The 17790-nt window shown below is 39.4% G+C and overlaps 1 protein-coding gene across 4 annotated transcripts in view; it reads right to left on the bottom strand.

The window, feature by feature from the left end:
* Positions 1 to 17790, bottom strand: part of ACSS3 (acyl-CoA synthetase short chain family member 3) — a 168204-nt gene that overhangs the window by 107403 nt on the left and 43011 nt on the right. The gene's annotated exons all lie outside the window — the stretch shown is intronic.

The following is a 17790-nucleotide window of genomic DNA, read 5'->3' as shown; positions in this document are numbered from 1 at the left end:
CACAGTCTGAGGTGCCAGCATCCCATATGGGCACCAGTTCCAGTCCCAATTACTCCATTTCAGATACATTTCCTTGGGTCAGAACATGCCCATGAAAGTAGCAGAGGATGGCCCAGATGCTTGGGCCTTTGACCCACGTGGGAGACCCAGAAGATCCTGAATCCTTGACTCAGACTAATTCAGCTACAGCCATTATGACCAGTGGGAAATGTATCAGTGACAGATATCTCTCCTTCAACTGAAATAAATTTGAGAAAAAAGTAAAAATGAACTTTTAGAGTTATAAAATGAAAACACTGATATAAAAAAGTAAAAGAGGAAGTTCCAAGATTAAAGACATGCTGATTTTGACTCAGACGGGTTGGCAAGGGAGAGGTGGATGTAGTGCAATCTGGGTGACAGGTGCAGAGCTCCTCTGCAGAGAAACAGCAGAGGATGCGAGGACGCTGTGAAGCAGCAGATACCCGGAAGTCGAAGCAGTGGCCAGAGTGGCTACCTACCTCCAAAACACTTCCGGAGAAAAGTGGGAGGGACAATTGCCAGGGGGCAGGAGACAGTCCCTGCCTTAGGAAACCACCAGATGGGGCCAACCCAGTGAAGAGACAGACTAAAGTCCCAGTATGTCAGGATGGGGTGGAGTAGAGGATATGTCCTTATTGCCCCTAGTGCTGTGGGTGCTTAAACCAACAGCTAGTGGGCACTATCTCAGCAGTGCCCGGTTCAAACAGTGGAGACCCCACACTGAAACTGCAAGCACGCTGAGACAATGATCTGGATGAGCACCTGGCTTGGCAACAACAACAGAATGCACAACTAGAGGTGGCAGATAACTGGATCTCAGGCCACATGGAAAACTGCACAGATCTCTTGCATGGGGGCAGCTGTAGCTACCATGGTATAACTTGGAACATCACCTGGAAAGAACCAAGGGGAGGTAGTGTTTACACTGACAGTCCTGATCACTACCTCCCATAGAAAGGCAAAATAGGAGATCCACCCAGCCTAACCTGGGTTCATCCTGGATGCTCAACCCACACTGAGCACTGAGCAGAGCACATGGCCCTTGGATTTCTACTAAAGGATCAGTTACTCCATTAAACCACACACACAGTTCAAAGATAAAACTGTCAGAGAAACCCCCCCAAATCTGTAACGAAATGTCCAACAATAAAAGGAGGTATGCAAGCAGCATGAATGCGGAAGAAAATATGACTCCTGCTAAGGATTGCAAAAATTTTCCATCTTCGAGCCCAACACAGTACCCTGAAGGCTAAAGACCTAGCCTTCCATGCACCGAGATTCCATATGTATACCAGTTCTAAATCTGGCTGTACCACTTCCCATTCAGCTCCCTGTTTGTGGCCTGGGAAAGCAGTTGAGGACAGCCCAAAGCCTTGGGACCCTGCACCCATGTGGGAGATCCAGAGGAAGCTCCTGGCTCCTGCTTTGGAGCAGCTCAGCTCCAGCCACTGCTGCCACCTGGGGAGTGAATCAGTGGACAGAAGATCTTCCTCTGTTTCTCCTGTCTCTCCTCCTCTCTCTCTGTATATCTGACTTTGCAACAAAAATAAATAAATCTTTTTAAAACCAATGAGAAGGGGCCCAGCACCATAGCATAGTGGTTACAGCCCTCACCTTGCATGCCCCGGGATCCCATATGGGCATCTGTTCTAATCCCGACAATTCCGCCTCCCATCCAGCTCCCTGCTTGTGGCTTGGGAAATCAGTCAAGGACAGCCCAAAGCTTTGGGACCCTGCACCTGTGTGGGAGACCCGGAAGAAGCTCCTGGTTTCTGGCTTTGGATTGGCTCAGCTCTGGCCATTGCGGCCGCTTGAGGAGTGAATCATCGGACAGAAGATCTTCCTCTCTGTCTCTCCTCCTCTCTGTACATCTGACTTTCCAATAAAAATAAATAAATCTTTAAAAAAATGAGAAGCTGCTGAATAAATTAAGAATAACCATACCAGATGTAGAATGTTCTCACACAAGATCTGAATAATGAAGAAAAATCAAACTGAAATATTAGGAATGAAGAATTCAATATGCCACATGAAAAACACAGTAGTATGTCTTAACAACAGAGTTGGCATGGCAGAAGAAAATCTGAGTTAGAAGGTAATTCTTGGGGAAAAGTTCTGACAAAAAAAAAACAAAACTAAGAACTGAATAAAAATGAAACTCCAAGAATCATGTGATATCATCACATAAAAACTGTTTCTTAGGAGTTTCCAAAAGCATGAAAAGAGAGACTGAATTCAAAGGCCTATGTGGTGGAACAGTAACTGAAAAGGTTTCCAATATGAAGAAAGGAAGCAGTATTCAAGCATAGAAACAGAGAGCTTCAGACATGTCCAGAAATGATCCTAACCATGATGTTATAATCTAACCTTCCATAAACATAAAGCAAAGCTTCCTAAATATGCATATGAAAAATGATGTGTAAACTTGAGAGGACGTCCAGTCAGACTTACAGCGACTTCTCACCAGAAGCCCTACGTGGTAGGAAAGAACAGAAAGCTATAGTATAGGGCCTAAAGAAACTGCCAACCCAGAATAGCATACCTAGCAAAGCTTTCACTTTTATATGAATGCAGAACAAGAATTTTGAAAACAAACAGAAATTTAAACATTTTGCTACCACCTGACCAGCCCTAAAATTTATACTGCAGGATGAGCTACACACAGAAGGAGAGCTCTCTATGATGAAAACTATAAAAGAGTAAAGAAAGAAATAAGACACCAAAGCATGGAAAAATCTGCCATCTTGATGAATTGATATCAAAATGTCCATATTTCCAAGAGTATCCAAGACATGAGATCCCAACTCAAAATAACTACTACATTACTTTTGTATCTCAAAAAAATGCTAAAATAAATACAAAAACATAAGACCCCAAAGAGCTATAGCAATATTAAACAACATATCTGGAGTTAGTACAATTCCAGACTTCAAGATGTTTTACAGGGAAGTTATAACAAAAAATAGTTATAACAACAACAAAAAAAGCCTGGGACTGGCATAAAAGATGACAAAGACCAATGTAACAAAATGGAAATAGCAGAAATGAGCCCACACAGCCATATCCAACTTATTTTTGACAAGCTAACTGAAATAAATCCAAGGAGAGGAGAAAGGACAGTCTCTTCGATAAATGCTGTGGTAAAACTGGGTAAAACATGCGGAAGAAACAACCATCTTCTACCTTATTAAAAAAACTCTAAATGGATCAAAGATCTGAATCTATGACCTGTCACCATGAAATTACTAGACGAAAACATCAGTGGCACTTTACAAGACAAGGCAAAGATTTCATGGAAAAGACACCAAAAGCATAGGCAACTAAAGCAGAAATGAATAGGATTACATCATTAATACAGAGGCGGCCAATAAAATGGAAGAAAATATTTTCAGACCACACAACAAATAGAGAACCAATATCCAGGTTTGACAAGGAGCTCCAGAGACTCAACAATATCAAAACAAATAATCCAGTTGAAAAATGAGCAAAGAACATGAACAGGCATTTTTCACAAGGTAAAACTCAAATGGATAACAGACATATAAAATCATCCTCAGGTTCTCTAGCTACTAGGGAAGTGCAAACAGCAATGAGCTTCTGCCCATTCTCAGGGAGAACAGCCATCATACAAAGAGTCAAAAGGCAAAAAATGGTGGCAAGGACATGGGGAAAGAGGCATTCTACTATGGAAGACAGTGCGGATATCGCTTAGCTATGTGGAAATAGATCTACAACATGATAGAGCCATCCCACCACTGGAATATATCCAAACAAAATGAAATCTGTATAAGAAAGTCATATTGAACCCCATGCTCATAGCAGTGCATTTCATAATAGCTAAGATAGGGAACTAAACCAGATGTCTATCAACTGATAGCTAAAGAAAGTATGCTAAAAATGCTGTGGAAGACCGTTCGGCCATAAAAAGGTAAATCTTATCATTTGCAACAAAATTAACCCAGCTAGAAACCATTATACTTAGTGAAGTGAGCCAGAACCCCAGATCTAAACACCATATGTTCTGATCTGTGAAAACTAACACAATCACTGTTTTTTTTTTTCTTTTTCCTCTACTGGCTATGTCATGATACCTTGATACACGAGAAATCTAAGGGTGTTGCTATAAAGTGAATAAACAACGTAATTTGAGGAAAAAATAAGGGGGGACATAGGTAAGGAGGAATCCTTATGCCTATAAATCCTCATTGTGAAAAATGTGAAATCTATTTATTTTACATAAATTCCTAAAAATAAAATTTTTAAAAGATAAAAATTTCATGTAGTCTTTCTGTGAAATCTTCATTCAAGAGCTGTAAGTTATTATAAATTCAAATGGCATCAATAAAAGAAATGACAAAATTCAAAGGTCTTGCACTATGCAACACATGAGCTCTGATTGCTCAAATAGCAAATGAGCCCATCTAAGGAAAATTAGACCAAAATGAAAACTATATCATGGATATTCAAGGTGCAACAGAAAGCAGTCATGAGCAACCTCAGAACCAAATCAAACAAAACTATAGGACTGAAAAGGCACATTTCCAAGCCACAATGATGCTACATTGCAATTCTGGTTCATTCCATGACATGAAGTATAACTTATAAGCCTACTATGTAATGGCTGTCTAATAGAGCAGTTAAGATGTCACATCACGGACCCAGCGCAGTGGCCTAGCGGCTCAAGTCCTCGCCTTGCACATACCAGCATCCCATATGGGTGCCGGTTCTAATCCTGGCAGCTCCACTTCCCATCCAGCTCCCTGCTTGTGGCCTGGGAACGCAGTCGAGGATGACCCAAAGCCTTGGGACCCTGCACCCACATGGGACACCCGGATGAAGCTCCTGGCTCCTGCCTTTGGATCAGCACAGCACCGGCCATTGCATTCACTTGGGAAGTAAATCATTGGACAGAAGATCTTCCTTTCTGTATATCTGACTTTGTAATAAAAATAAACAAATCTTAAAAAAAAATATACGCCACATCACAATCCTTGATTCTAGCCTCCAGGTAATAGGCACCCGGAGATGCAGCAGGTGATGGCTCCTCACTGCATCCCTGCCACCCACGGACAACACCTAGATTGGCTTCCCAATTCCAGGGTTCAGCCTGGCCCAGCCTCAGCCATTGTAAGTTGATAGGGTGAACCAGTAGATAGCCAATCTATCTCAATCAACATTTTTCTCTCTGCCATTCAAATAAATTAATTGTAATGGACTGAAAACACTAATCTGAGGAAAGTTTCCTAAAATTGAGAAAAATGTGAAAAAGATACAGTTGGGTTTTAGTTTTGAGTATACTATGTATCAAATATTAATGCAAACTAAGTATTCAGGCACATGCATACATTTTCTTATACAAACTTAGATGATGACATCCACTAAAGAGATAATATTGTTACTTTAATGTGTCATTTATTCTTTTGATCATGTGTCAAATAAGCGTCGAGGTAAATATCTGTGAAAAGAGCCAGTTACTCTCTAACTACGCAAAATCCTAAATGATTTTTGAAATATTCTCTTACGGAAAAGAATTTTTATACATGTAAGCATTTTTAAATGACAAAAAAAAAGCTTCCAGGTAAGTAACTTTTAAAGACAATGGTCATTTATTAAATACAGCACCATTTATCAATAGCATACAATAAAAAAAGGTCAAATCAGTTCTGAGAAAGACCTTCAATTCAATTAGCAAAGAAAGTAGAGGTGATGTTACTAAGAAAGCACGGGTGACAGGAACTGGAGAGTAGGTGGGAACTCAGGCAGGGGGAGGGCAGGGTAGAATGTATCACTATGTTCCTAAATCTGTAAGGGGACAAACGTAAAACTGACTTGTCTTTTTTAAAGAGTAAAATAATGTAAAGTATATTTTTAATGTCTCATAAAACTACACCTTTTATTCAAGAGTAAAAGCTATTATTTTTGTAAAATAGAGGAATGTATGCTTAAAGATATCATTTATTAAGCTTTGAAAGAAAATTATAAAATGCTGATGTTCAAAAACAGATCCAGAAAATATTTATGGATATTTCTTCCCATTTTTCTCCAAATGAAGGAATAAACCGTTGCTCAGTAATCATCTTCTCATTTTCATTTTCTCCACATGTGGGCTTCAATCAGTTTTTGGCTGTTTTTAGACTATATATCCACAAGCAAAGTGGAGAATTATTTAATTCAATCAATTCAAGCTCAAGATAACCACAACTTCAATAATCTAAATGCTTTCAAGACCAATTTCAGTTTTGAACTATATTTCACAGAAAATTGGTTCAGTCCTATATTCTCTCTGCACACATGCAAATACCGTGGATATGGAGAATGCTCTTCCATTTCTCTCCTATTCTTTGAGATTTATAGATAGATCATCACAATCTCTCAGGCCATGCTTGCAAGTTAGAATTCTGAAAGAACTATTTATGGAACAGACAAGATGCCTGTCATTAACACCCAGCATACCTATAGCCCTTATAATCAAGAAAACAGTGCATAATTTAAAAATTCATAGACTGCCTCTGTCCCCTTGGCGTCTCCCCATTCTGGCTGTTAATAGGGTAATTATGGCTTCCTCTGCTTTTACTCACCTGACAGCTGCTGCCAAAATTCCTAACCCTCACGGCCTGTGCCACTTACGCAGAGAAAATAAAAATACTTCTATAACACTGGAAAAATATGGGCAAAACAGGCTGTGAGATGATTATGAAAGGGATGAAAAGCCTCAACATCAGATATCACATAGCCCTGTCAAGTCCCATTAAGTTCAGACTTATGCAAAAAAAAAATGCAACAATCAGAAATGTTAAGAGATTCTTAGAAGTAAGTAATTTATTGCAAGAGTACAATGATTGCTGAATGAACTAGGATTGTGACACTGGAAAAGTCAGAGAAATATTCAGTATAGAATATATACAGAATGACAACTGAGACATGAAGGGTAATTAAAGAATGGGTTTAGGGTTTTGGTTTGAATACTTCTCTGGAAAGCGACGTCATTTACAAAGCTGGAAAACATAGGAAGAAAAGTGGCTGTGGACATGTTTAAATCTGAGATGTTTGCAGAATAACCAAGGCTAGGTATCTGCCCAGCAGTCACATCATGATCTGTACACAAGGAGAAAGGACTGAGCTGGTGACATCTGAGAACAGCAGGTTTCCCATCACACAGCTGGAAACAAGGGCCACAATCCACGGTCATGACAGAATGTGAAATGAAACATGGTACAGGAGAGGTAGGCACTAACACTGTGGACGAGAAAGCAGCATTTCACCCTTACATGCCAAATTTTCAATTCTGTGTGTATACATCAAACTTACCACAAGTGGCATACTTTTGCCTAATGTAAGTTTTTCTTGGCATCCTGTATGTAAGACAACAGGATATATGCATTAACCTAAAACAAAATGTCCAGCAAGGTAGAAGGAAAATGAAGGTGTCAGGGTACAGAAGTGAGAAAAGACCCACTATTGAAGAATGCTAGATGTCACAAAGATAATTTTCGAATATCTACTGAAGATATTTTCGTAACAACAGTATATTAATTAGAATAACTAAAGCAATTTCAGCATCTGCACTATTTTAGAAGGTTTTGGAAACAGTCATCGTAAGAAAATAGGAAAAAAGTCTTAGACAACAGTCACAAAGCTCATCAGTAAAGGAAAATATACAGGAAACTATAGAAGATTTAAACATGGTTTTATGAGAAGGAGCCAGTAGTGTCTGTCTTGCATAATGTTAAAAGCCATAAACAGAACTGAAGGGATAACTTCATGGTACAAACTATTCATCTTCATTATAAAAATCAATGAGTTTAGATACAGGCAGGTCTGTATGGGCGTTGGAAAATTTATCTCACGCATCTGAGGCAGAATCAGTGTTCACTCTTTAGCCTTACACACTGGGGTGGGAAGGTCAGAAGTTTCAACTTGTCTTTCGAAGGCAGAAGAGTAATTGATGCTGAACAACAAAGTGCAAGACAGGTGCTGTATGGTTAAAGAATCTCACCCTTGTATATCTGAACCATGTTCTCTTTATGCATTCATCAGTGATGGACAGTTAGGCTGCTTCCACTTCTTGGCTACTGGAAGTAGCAAGGAAATAACTATGTGATTACAGCTCTCAGACTGATTACCCTCAGATACATACCCAGTATTGGGCCTGCTGAATCACAGTATTTGTTAGGTATTTTCAACTTTCTGTATGTATGTATGTATTTGAAAAGCAGTTATAGACAGAGAGGCAAAGTCACACAGAGATTTTCCAAGAGCTGTGTTCATGTCCCAAATGGCTGCAACAGCTGGTATTGGGTTAGGCCACAGAAACCTGAAGCTTCATCTGAGTAGCTAAAGCAAATAGAGGGGACCCAAGTACTTGAGCCAACTTCCACCGATTTTCCCAGGCCAATAGTAGAGAGCTGGATTGAAAGTGGAAGAGCCAGGACATAAACCAGCACCCATATGGGATGCCAGGATTGCAGCAGATGGTTTGACGTGCTATCCCACAATGCCAGCCCTTTTTTGGGGGGGAGGGGCATGAGATTTTTTTTTAATATTTTGGTGTATTAAAACCCTTTCCTAATTACACAGTATAACATGATGTTACAGTATTGAGTTTTCATGCTGATTATTTTTTAAAAAAAGTCTTAAGGACAAAAGGAATTTAAGAAACCATTGAAATTTACTCTGCTTACGGTGCTGGCCCTATGCCACCATACGTTAAGCCACAGACTGCAATCACAGCATTCCAAATGGGCACAAGCTGCTCCACTTCTGACTCTTCTGACTGCTAATCCATTTAACAAAGTCGACGAGGATTATTTGAGTTCTTTTAATTCTGTCATCTACATCAAAGATCCAGACGGAGTTCTAGGCTCCTGGTTTCCACTTGACTCAGCCCCAGTCATTGTGGTCTCTGGGGAGTCAACCAGTAGATGGAGGAGCCCTTTCCTTCACTCATTAACCCATCCAAATAAAATAATAAATTTAGAAAATTAGATTCTCAATGGGGCAATGTTCCTATAATGTGAACCATCTGAAAATGTTGTCTTGCTCTGTTGCATTAGAATAAGCAAAGACTGAGTTAGGTACAATGGCCCAGTAGGCTGTTGCTCCTCTGCCTACAAGCGCCAACCTCCCATATGGGAACCAGCTGCCGCACTTCCCATCCAGCTCCTTGCTGATGGACTGGGAAAGCAGAGCAGGATGGGTCAGTCTTCGAGCCACTGTGCCCAGGTGGGAGACCCAAAAGAAGCTCCTGGCTCCCAGTTTGGATGGGCTAAGTTCCAGCCATTGTAGCCATTTGGGGAGTGAACCAGCAGATGGAAGATCTTCCTCCGTCTCTCTCTCTCTCTGTAAATCTGCTTTTTGAGCAAAAGTAAGCAAATCTTTTAAAAGATAAGCAGCGACTTTAAAATACATTGTTTAGAAGAATCCCAGTTTACACACATTCTCTGCATTCCTCCACCTTCCATTTAGGAATAATGTGGACATGTTTAAATCTGAGCCCCTCATATGTCTTTTTTCAGCTTATTCTTACAGCGTTCTCATTTTAGTCTTAAAAATTACCTGTACAATAAACATTCCCTGTCCTCTACCATTCATCTACACTTGAATATTTTTTACTGACAAACATGCCTGACAATTTTTAATTTGGTTCATTTTAATCCCATCCATAAGTCTGAGTGCTGCAAGAATACTGATTCTATCATTTTTCACTAATACACTGCATTTCAGCTGTTTGTTGAATAAATTGGAAATGCCACACAAAAGGACCATTCAGAACATATATGGAGAAATACAGTACAAACTGCAATTAGAGCTCAACTGATCTTTTTTAAACAGTTAAATTCGAAGTTGATCACTCATATGTATTTCCTGGGAGTGTCTAAGGAAAATATTCCAGGTCTTACATCACATTTCAGTACATTTTAAAATAAAACAGATCAACTATCAGAAAAGTCATTTAGTACATACTTACGTTCACATGCTTGCAAACGGCTAATTAAAAAAACAGTATAAAAATGCAGCTGTAATGCAATATTGTCCAAATTTATAGTATAAAATAAACAGGATGTGAGAGGAAAGGTACTCTAAACCACTGTTAGTGTGACTATAAACTAGTATAACTACAATGGGAGCCAGTATGGAGACTCAGAAAACTGAAAATTGATGTATCATGTGATTCAGCCATCCAACTGTTGAGTATATATTCAAATGAAATGAAGTCTGCATTTGAGAAACAACCTGAAACCCCTATATTTATAGCAGCACAATTGATATTAGGGAAGACATGGGACCAACCCAGACGCACACCAATAGAGGAATGGAGAAAGAAATTATTGTACATCTACTCTATGGAATATGACTTAGTCATAAAAAATGAAATCTTAACATTTGTAACAAAATGGTTCCCAAACAACTGCAATGATCAGGGCTGAGCTAGGCCAAATCCCAGAGTTTCATCTGGGTCTTTCACATGAATGGTAAAGAGGCAAAGATTTGAGCCATCTTCTGTAGCTTTTCCCAAGCCATTAGCAGGCAGCTGGATTGCAAGTGGAGTAGCAATACACAAACATGCCAATACAGAATGCCAGTCATTCCACAATGCCAATGTCCTGAAATGCATACTTAAAAGTCCAAACCCAACAAGCCTTCACACACTTCTACAAACATTACCAAAAAAAGTGTGAGAAATTTTTGAATGCTTTTCATGATTTTTAATACTGTGAGTGTCCAACAAACTTTTGGAAGATGACTCCTACAGGTGGTGATGAGGTTGATGGAATGGATAGGCAGTATTATTCGCATCTCTCCATTACAAGGTTCCTCTCCCTCTTCTCCTGCTGTATGCTTTGGAGGAACTCCCTGTGTTCAGCTCACAAGACAGGGGTGCCAGTTATTGGGCAGCACCTTGAGGAGACACTACTTCACTAAGCACAATGGTTTCCAGCCGGGACCATTACATCAACCAACTTTTGTGGGATTACTGATCAGTAGCTTTGGAATATTCAAGGAATAGCACAAGGATATTAAATCATTGCAACACTTGGGTCTATTTTAAAAACATCAACCAGATTCAACCAAAGGAGTACAAGAAAAATTCAAACACTACTAATACAGTGTTTGAATGTAAACACTACTAATGTAGCAAAGTTAGATTATCATAATCCCAGTTTATTATAAACGCTCATAAATATAACAGATTTCCCTTAAGAACTATGAAAGATAAGGTAACACTGTTCAGCCTTGTAATGGAAATAAAATGCTTCTAAGCTTGGCATGAAAAAAAAAAAAAACAATTTCCCATAATCTATAATCCTGACAATAACTATCAAAGGCAATCTTCCATTGATACATTCAAATTTGTTTTACTTAATTATGTAGTTCTATAAAGTACACAGTGTGAGTAGAGAACTGCCAAATCAACTAATTTCACAGAATCACTTTCTGTATCTCTATAATTTGATCTTTCAAAAAAGCTTAAATGAAAATTGTTTCATATCTTCAAAATATGATTCTATCCTCACAGCTTTATTTATATCACAGCAGCCTCTCAATATCCTTAATTTATGTTAACCATCTAAATTGTATACATATTATGAAAATTATGCAAGGTCAAATGAATTTATGTCATTTGCAAATTATCAAAAATCAGAAACTGAAAATTGTTGGTGCCTTCGGCTGTCCTAACATTGCTGACTGTGTAATAGGTGCAGCAGCTAATCAACAAATTAAAAAAAAACCTAATTGTTACCAATTTTGTGCTCTTGTATTTACAGGACCCTCTCCTTTTCTATTCTACTCATTTATTTTGATGGCTGTATCCTTCCTTTATTCTGACAATCTTTTTATAGTATTTCTCAAATAAGTCCACCTGATTGAGAATGTAGTCCAGGAAAGGCTGTCAGGTTTGTCTTCAAGGTACACACACATTATTATGTGTTCTTCAGACATATAATCGGTGCTTTTTGTGTATCATTTATTATGTATATTAAATGACAGTTTCAGGGAAATGAGACAGTTTTGATGTGAGCCAACTTTATAGTTTTTTTTTTTTCCTGATGAGAAAAACACAAATGCTGCAGCTGAATTTAGTGTGGTAATAGCAAAACTTTCCCCAGTTGTAGCACAGGAAAGACCTCTCAAATTCAATGGATATAGCAGACAGCCAGGATAAGACATATATGGAGTAGTTTCTAGAATTTCTTGGTACCATGCATGCAGTATGTAACAGAATCTGAGAGAGTGAGTTTAGTGTTTGGCAGCCATCAGAAACTCCCTGTTTGCCGCTCATCTTTCAAGATCTGTCTACATATCACTCTCATGAATTTTCCTCTTCCTGCTGAACAAAAACTGTAGTTAAAAAAAAGAAAATATTAGGATTTGCCACCTGGAATTGTGTTGCAGAGGGTTAAGCTGTTAGCTGCAATTGACAGCATCCTGTATGAGCACCAATTTGAGTTCTGGCTGCTCCTCTAATCCTGCTCTCTGATTACATGTGCCAAGTCCTTGGGTCCCCCCACACACATGGGAGATCCAGGAGAAGCTCCTGGCTTGACCAGCCCTTGCCACTGCAGCCATGTGGTCATTGGATCAGTACACGAAAGCTCTCTATCACTCCCACTCTCATGGTAACTCAGTCTCTCAAACTCAACGAAACTTGAATTTGTCACAATATTTAAAAAGATGGTGTCAACTGTGGCCTATAAATTTGTACGTGATCTGACTCCCCAGTCTCACATTCACCACCCTTCTCACATCCTGTGTCTCCTGGACCTCTTCCAACGGTCCACGTCCATTCTTATTTCTATCCTATTATTTGGGACTATGCTAAAATGTAATTTGCTCAGTGTCAAATAGTTTCCCATAATAAATATAACTGAAGACACACCCCAAGGTCCTTAGTTCTCCTCTCTAATCTTATTTTTCTTCACTCATGTAACAATGTATGTACTACCTTTTCATTCCTAATACATTCCATCAACTAAAATGCAGTTTTACTGTAGTAAAAGTCTTATCTACTTCTGGAATCTATACTGTAACCACTCCCACTGGAGAGCACCAGAACCAGGACAGGGGCAGGGGTGGCTAGACAGAAAGGCACCTGCCAGTAGGTATGTGGGCTGCATAGTAGGTTGGTTGGGTTGAACTAGGCTTCAATGCCCATTGACAAGTACAAGAGCTAAATGGGAAGTGGGACAGACTGAACAAGCCTGCGGTACATACATACATGGAACCAGGGTAGGGAGCAGGCCTGGTGAGGGTTATGGGGAGCCACCCCAACTAGGCTGCAGCTCCCACTGGTTTGTGTGAGGACCCAGTATGAAGTGGGTAGGATCGAGCTGGACTACAACACCTATTGGTTCAAGTGGATGACAAGGCTGGAAACACAAATGACCCAGCGACTGCAACGACCAGCATGTACATAAGGTGATTGGGGTGATGGACTGTGCCAGACCCTGTACTGGCAAATTCACACAAGAATCAGGTTTGGGATCATCTCAGATGAAGTTTCTTTGAAGATCCCTCAAACTGAACTGCTGATCTCAGAACCCCAACCATGAAGAGACTATGTCAGCCAGTGGATTCTGAATAGGTTTCATTCTGATCAGAACAGCGAGACTGGCAGCAATTCAGACCTGTTGAACTATCAAAACTGTTTGAGCAAAATTCTCAGAGCGTGCCTCATGTCAGGGACCTGGGATGGGTGGGAGGCTGGGTGGGTCTTTTCCCTTTGTTTCTCCCCTGACCCCAGATAGAGGGGAAAAAATGATACTAGTGTGGAAACAATGGTATTACCCACTTCCCTGTAGCTCTTGACCCCCTGTACCTTAATCAACTAAGTAAGATAATTTAAAAAAAATAAATTAAAAAAAATAGAAATATTTATTTGGACTTCCAAACTAATTGTTAAAATTTTAGAATGTTAAAAATTTTCAGGGTCAGTGTGGTAGCATAGTAAACTAATCCTCTACCCTGTCCTGCTGCCTTCCCAATTGAGTGCCAGTTTATGTCTTGGTTACTCCACTTTTGATCTAGTTATTTGCTTATAACCTGGGAAGGCAGTGAAGAATGGCCCCTGCACCCACATGGCAGGCCCAGAAAGAATCTCCTAGCTTCACAGATCAGCTCTGCTCCAGCCGTTCTGGCCATTCTGAGTGTGAACCAGTGGATGCAAGGCCTATTTGTATCATCTTCTCTCTGTGAAATTTGCCTTTCAAATATAACTATACTGTCCCATAAGCAAAATAAGAACCTCTACCTTAATGAAACTTACAAAAATAGGAAGCAACACTAAAGATGACAGGTTAGTAAAACCCTAACAAAGGGACTGAATAAAAGCTAAATTTAAAAAGCAGGCAGATAAAGGAGACATAAAGTGATGTGGATAAGTACATTTGTATTTAAGTCAGCTACAATCTCATTGAGAAAATAATATCGGGGTAACATGTACCATAAGACATCCGGATAAAAAGATATTTCAAACAGAAGGTAGCCAATTCTGCTAATTTTAGACACTGACCCTTCCAGAGCCATCCAGACTCCATCTTTTCCCATAATGGAGTTGGTCCTTTTCCTGTTTCTCACAGAAGCCAAGAAACATCCTCATTCCATACTGAAATTGCCAATTTACATTTTTTCTAACTCCCTGACAATAGCCAACAGGCTCATTTATCTAGTGTTTTGTTCCTAACAAGACTCGGTATGCAGAGCAAAACACTTGTTGATAAGTGATAAATCTTGAAAGGAGCACAATTTCTTTTTAATAAAAGCCTTAGCAAAGAGCTGCTCAGAATATTCTCATCTACATCAATGACAACACTTTTATTTAGCAAAGCTCTCTTTCTGAATCATTCTGTAAAGTTTTAAATCTTCCAAATCACTACGACAACTCAGCCTAAAATTAACTGCTTCTCTAAAGAGGCACATTAACTAACTTAATTAAGTTTTACCTATCTAGAAGAAATTCCCAATAGAAACAGGCGATTGGGTAATGGACAAAAGGACATTGTTCTCCATGGCACTGCCTATTAAATCTTTCTTTCTCTGTTTTCTCTGCTTAATAAAGGTCGCAGAGGAACCAGAAGCAGGTAATCAAAGGAACACCCCCTCTCTTTCGGAACAGTTCCTCCTTTAAGCTTTCCAGGAGCCTAGGGAATCAGAGGCTGTCAGCAGGGTGAGAGAACCATTCCCTTAAGCACTTGGATGTTGGGCTAACCTGAAACCAGTGAATGGGTACAAAGGTCAAAATCTCCAAGCCTAGACTCAAAATTAGAAAAATCAAGACAAGTTACCGGACAGGCTTCTGTGCAAAACCTAGGAATGCAATGATCTTTTACACTTATTAATGAGCTAATTAAAAGCAGAAAATAAGAACCTTAACCATACTTCCTAATGAAAACTTACATAATACAAGGCCTATTAGACGCCAGTAAAGGTATCAAAATCCAATGTTGACATAAATATTTTTACAATATACAAGCCTTATAATCTGTACATCAATTAAATTTTCCCTTATTTTAATTTTTTTTTAGTTCTTTCTCCTCTAATTCTTAGGGGAATTATTATATTGACAGATGAATCATAGGAAATGTTTTTTCAGGGCCAGTGGGGTGGCAAGCTAATTCGTTACCTTCAGCACTGTTCAGTAGTTTTGAATCATAGACTAAATCTCTCCTAAAAGCTGAAATTTTTAGCCCAATCTCAAACTTTGTGGTCATATGAGGAATAGATCAGCAGATTAAAGATCTCTTACTCTCTAACCCTGTCTTTCAAATATTAGAAAACACTAATAAAAATTACAGTATTATTAGAGTGAAATTCTCTTGGAGTCTTAGAAAAAAGCAGGGCCTCAATTTCTGCTCAAAAAAAAAAAAAAGTCAACAACAACAAAATTAAAGGCAAGGGATTTCCTCCACTTCCTGGCAGCCTAAGTTGACCTAAGTTTGGCTAACTAGATGCTCCCACTCTGTCACTCTACAAAAAAGGATTCAAAACAGTCAGCTCAATTAGCTGACAACCAAGGGGTTCCCGGCTCTACTACCCCTTCTCCCACATGCTTTGTCATCTTTTTCTAAGCCTGGTCCTTGCGTCTTCCTTTATCATGAACTTATAAGTTCTCGGTCTTGCATTTGTAACAATTCAGTGGTTCCAGTCCTGGCAGCTCCATTTCTAATCGAGCTCCGTTTGGAATGGCAGCAGAGACAGCTCCAAAATGTTGAGTTCCTGCACCCATGTGGGAGACTCAGAAGAAACTCAAAGCTCACGGCTTTGAACCAGCCCTGTTGCAGCCATTGTGGCCATTTGGGGAGTAGACTAGTAGATGGAAGATCTGTCTGTCTGTCTCTCATTCTCTCTGTAAATGCATTTCAAATTTAAAGATAAAATAAATTTTAAAATATATATTTGTAAAGGAAAAGATAATTTGTATCTATTTCAGTGTTACATAAAAAAGAATCTCATAACTGATATGGATACAATAATATATAAAGGGATAAAGGGACACAACTTAAAAAGCATAAGTAAAGAAAGCAAATGATCATCTGTAGAGGATCACCCCTACCACCCATGTGGGAGACCTGAAGGGAATTCTTATCTCCTGGCTTTCATCTGGCCCAGCTCCTCCATTGCAATCATTTGGGGGAATGAATCAGTGAATCTAAGATTCATTCATTCTCATATTCATATTCTCTCTCTCTCTCTCTCTCTCTCTCTCTCTCTCTCTCTCTCTCTCTCTCTCCCCCTTCCTCCTTCTTCTCTCTTTGCCTATTCCTCCTTCTATAACTCTGCCTTTCAAATAAACTGACTATTTAGGGTGAAAAAAATAAATAAAACTTTGTTTTTCATCCCAGCGTTAAACAAAAAGATTCACCAGATGGAACAGTGGACAGCATATCCAAGTGCACATGGAGGAAATGGTGGTCCATCAGAACCTGCAGAGGACACCTGGTACCACAACAGAGGACAGAAGATAGAAAAAATGGATCATCTGCCCCAGCCATGTGTTGGTAGTGAAGATCTAGGCAAACAGAGACTCTAAGGTGGACTATGTCAGGCAATGGATTCTGGAGAGATTTCGCCATGCTTGGAATGGTGAGATTGACAGCAATTCTGAACTACTGAACTATCAAAACCACTTTAGCAGTGCCCTCATAGCATGCCCCATGTTGGGGACCCTGGGATGGTGTTGGAGGTTGAGTGGGACTTCTCCCTTTATCTCCCTCTTTACCCTAGATACACATACAAAAAATGTGGAAACAATGGTCTTACCCACTTTCCTGCAACCCTTGACCCTTTGTGCCCTAATCAACTATGTAAAGGTTATCAAAATAAAAGAAAAAAGAAAAAAAGATTCACCTCATAACTTACATGTCGATTTCACAATCCATTTATAAGCTCCATGGAAGGGAAATAACTTGAAAAGAGCAAATAAGGCAAATGAATAATCCTACGCAGAGGATCAGTAAAGTCTCAGGAACTGACAGCCTGCCCAGGGTGAAAAACCGTCATGTGCATCACCAAGAATGTTCAACACTGAAGAGGGATGCTGTGATTGGCTTCTGAAGTGACATACATCACCAAAGTCTGAATATTATGCTTTTGAATACTAGCAGTTTTTAATAGGAAGGTTTATAGGTAGGCACAGAGAAAACATTTTTCTTAGGAAGGAACCTCTGAAGTTCTTTTAGGTGATGATATGCATGAACCAAGACCAGTAACAAGAAAGGCACTGAGAAGATTGCTTCAGAAGTACAAGAGTCAGGAGCAGCTGGACGAAGG

Source organism: Ochotona princeps, chromosome 15 (genome assembly GCF_030435755.1).
Source record: "Ochotona princeps isolate mOchPri1 chromosome 15, mOchPri1.hap1, whole genome shotgun sequence".
Classification (NCBI taxonomy): Eukaryota; Metazoa; Chordata; class Mammalia; order Lagomorpha; family Ochotonidae; genus Ochotona; species Ochotona princeps.
This window is presented reverse-complemented; position numbering and strand designations above follow the sequence as displayed.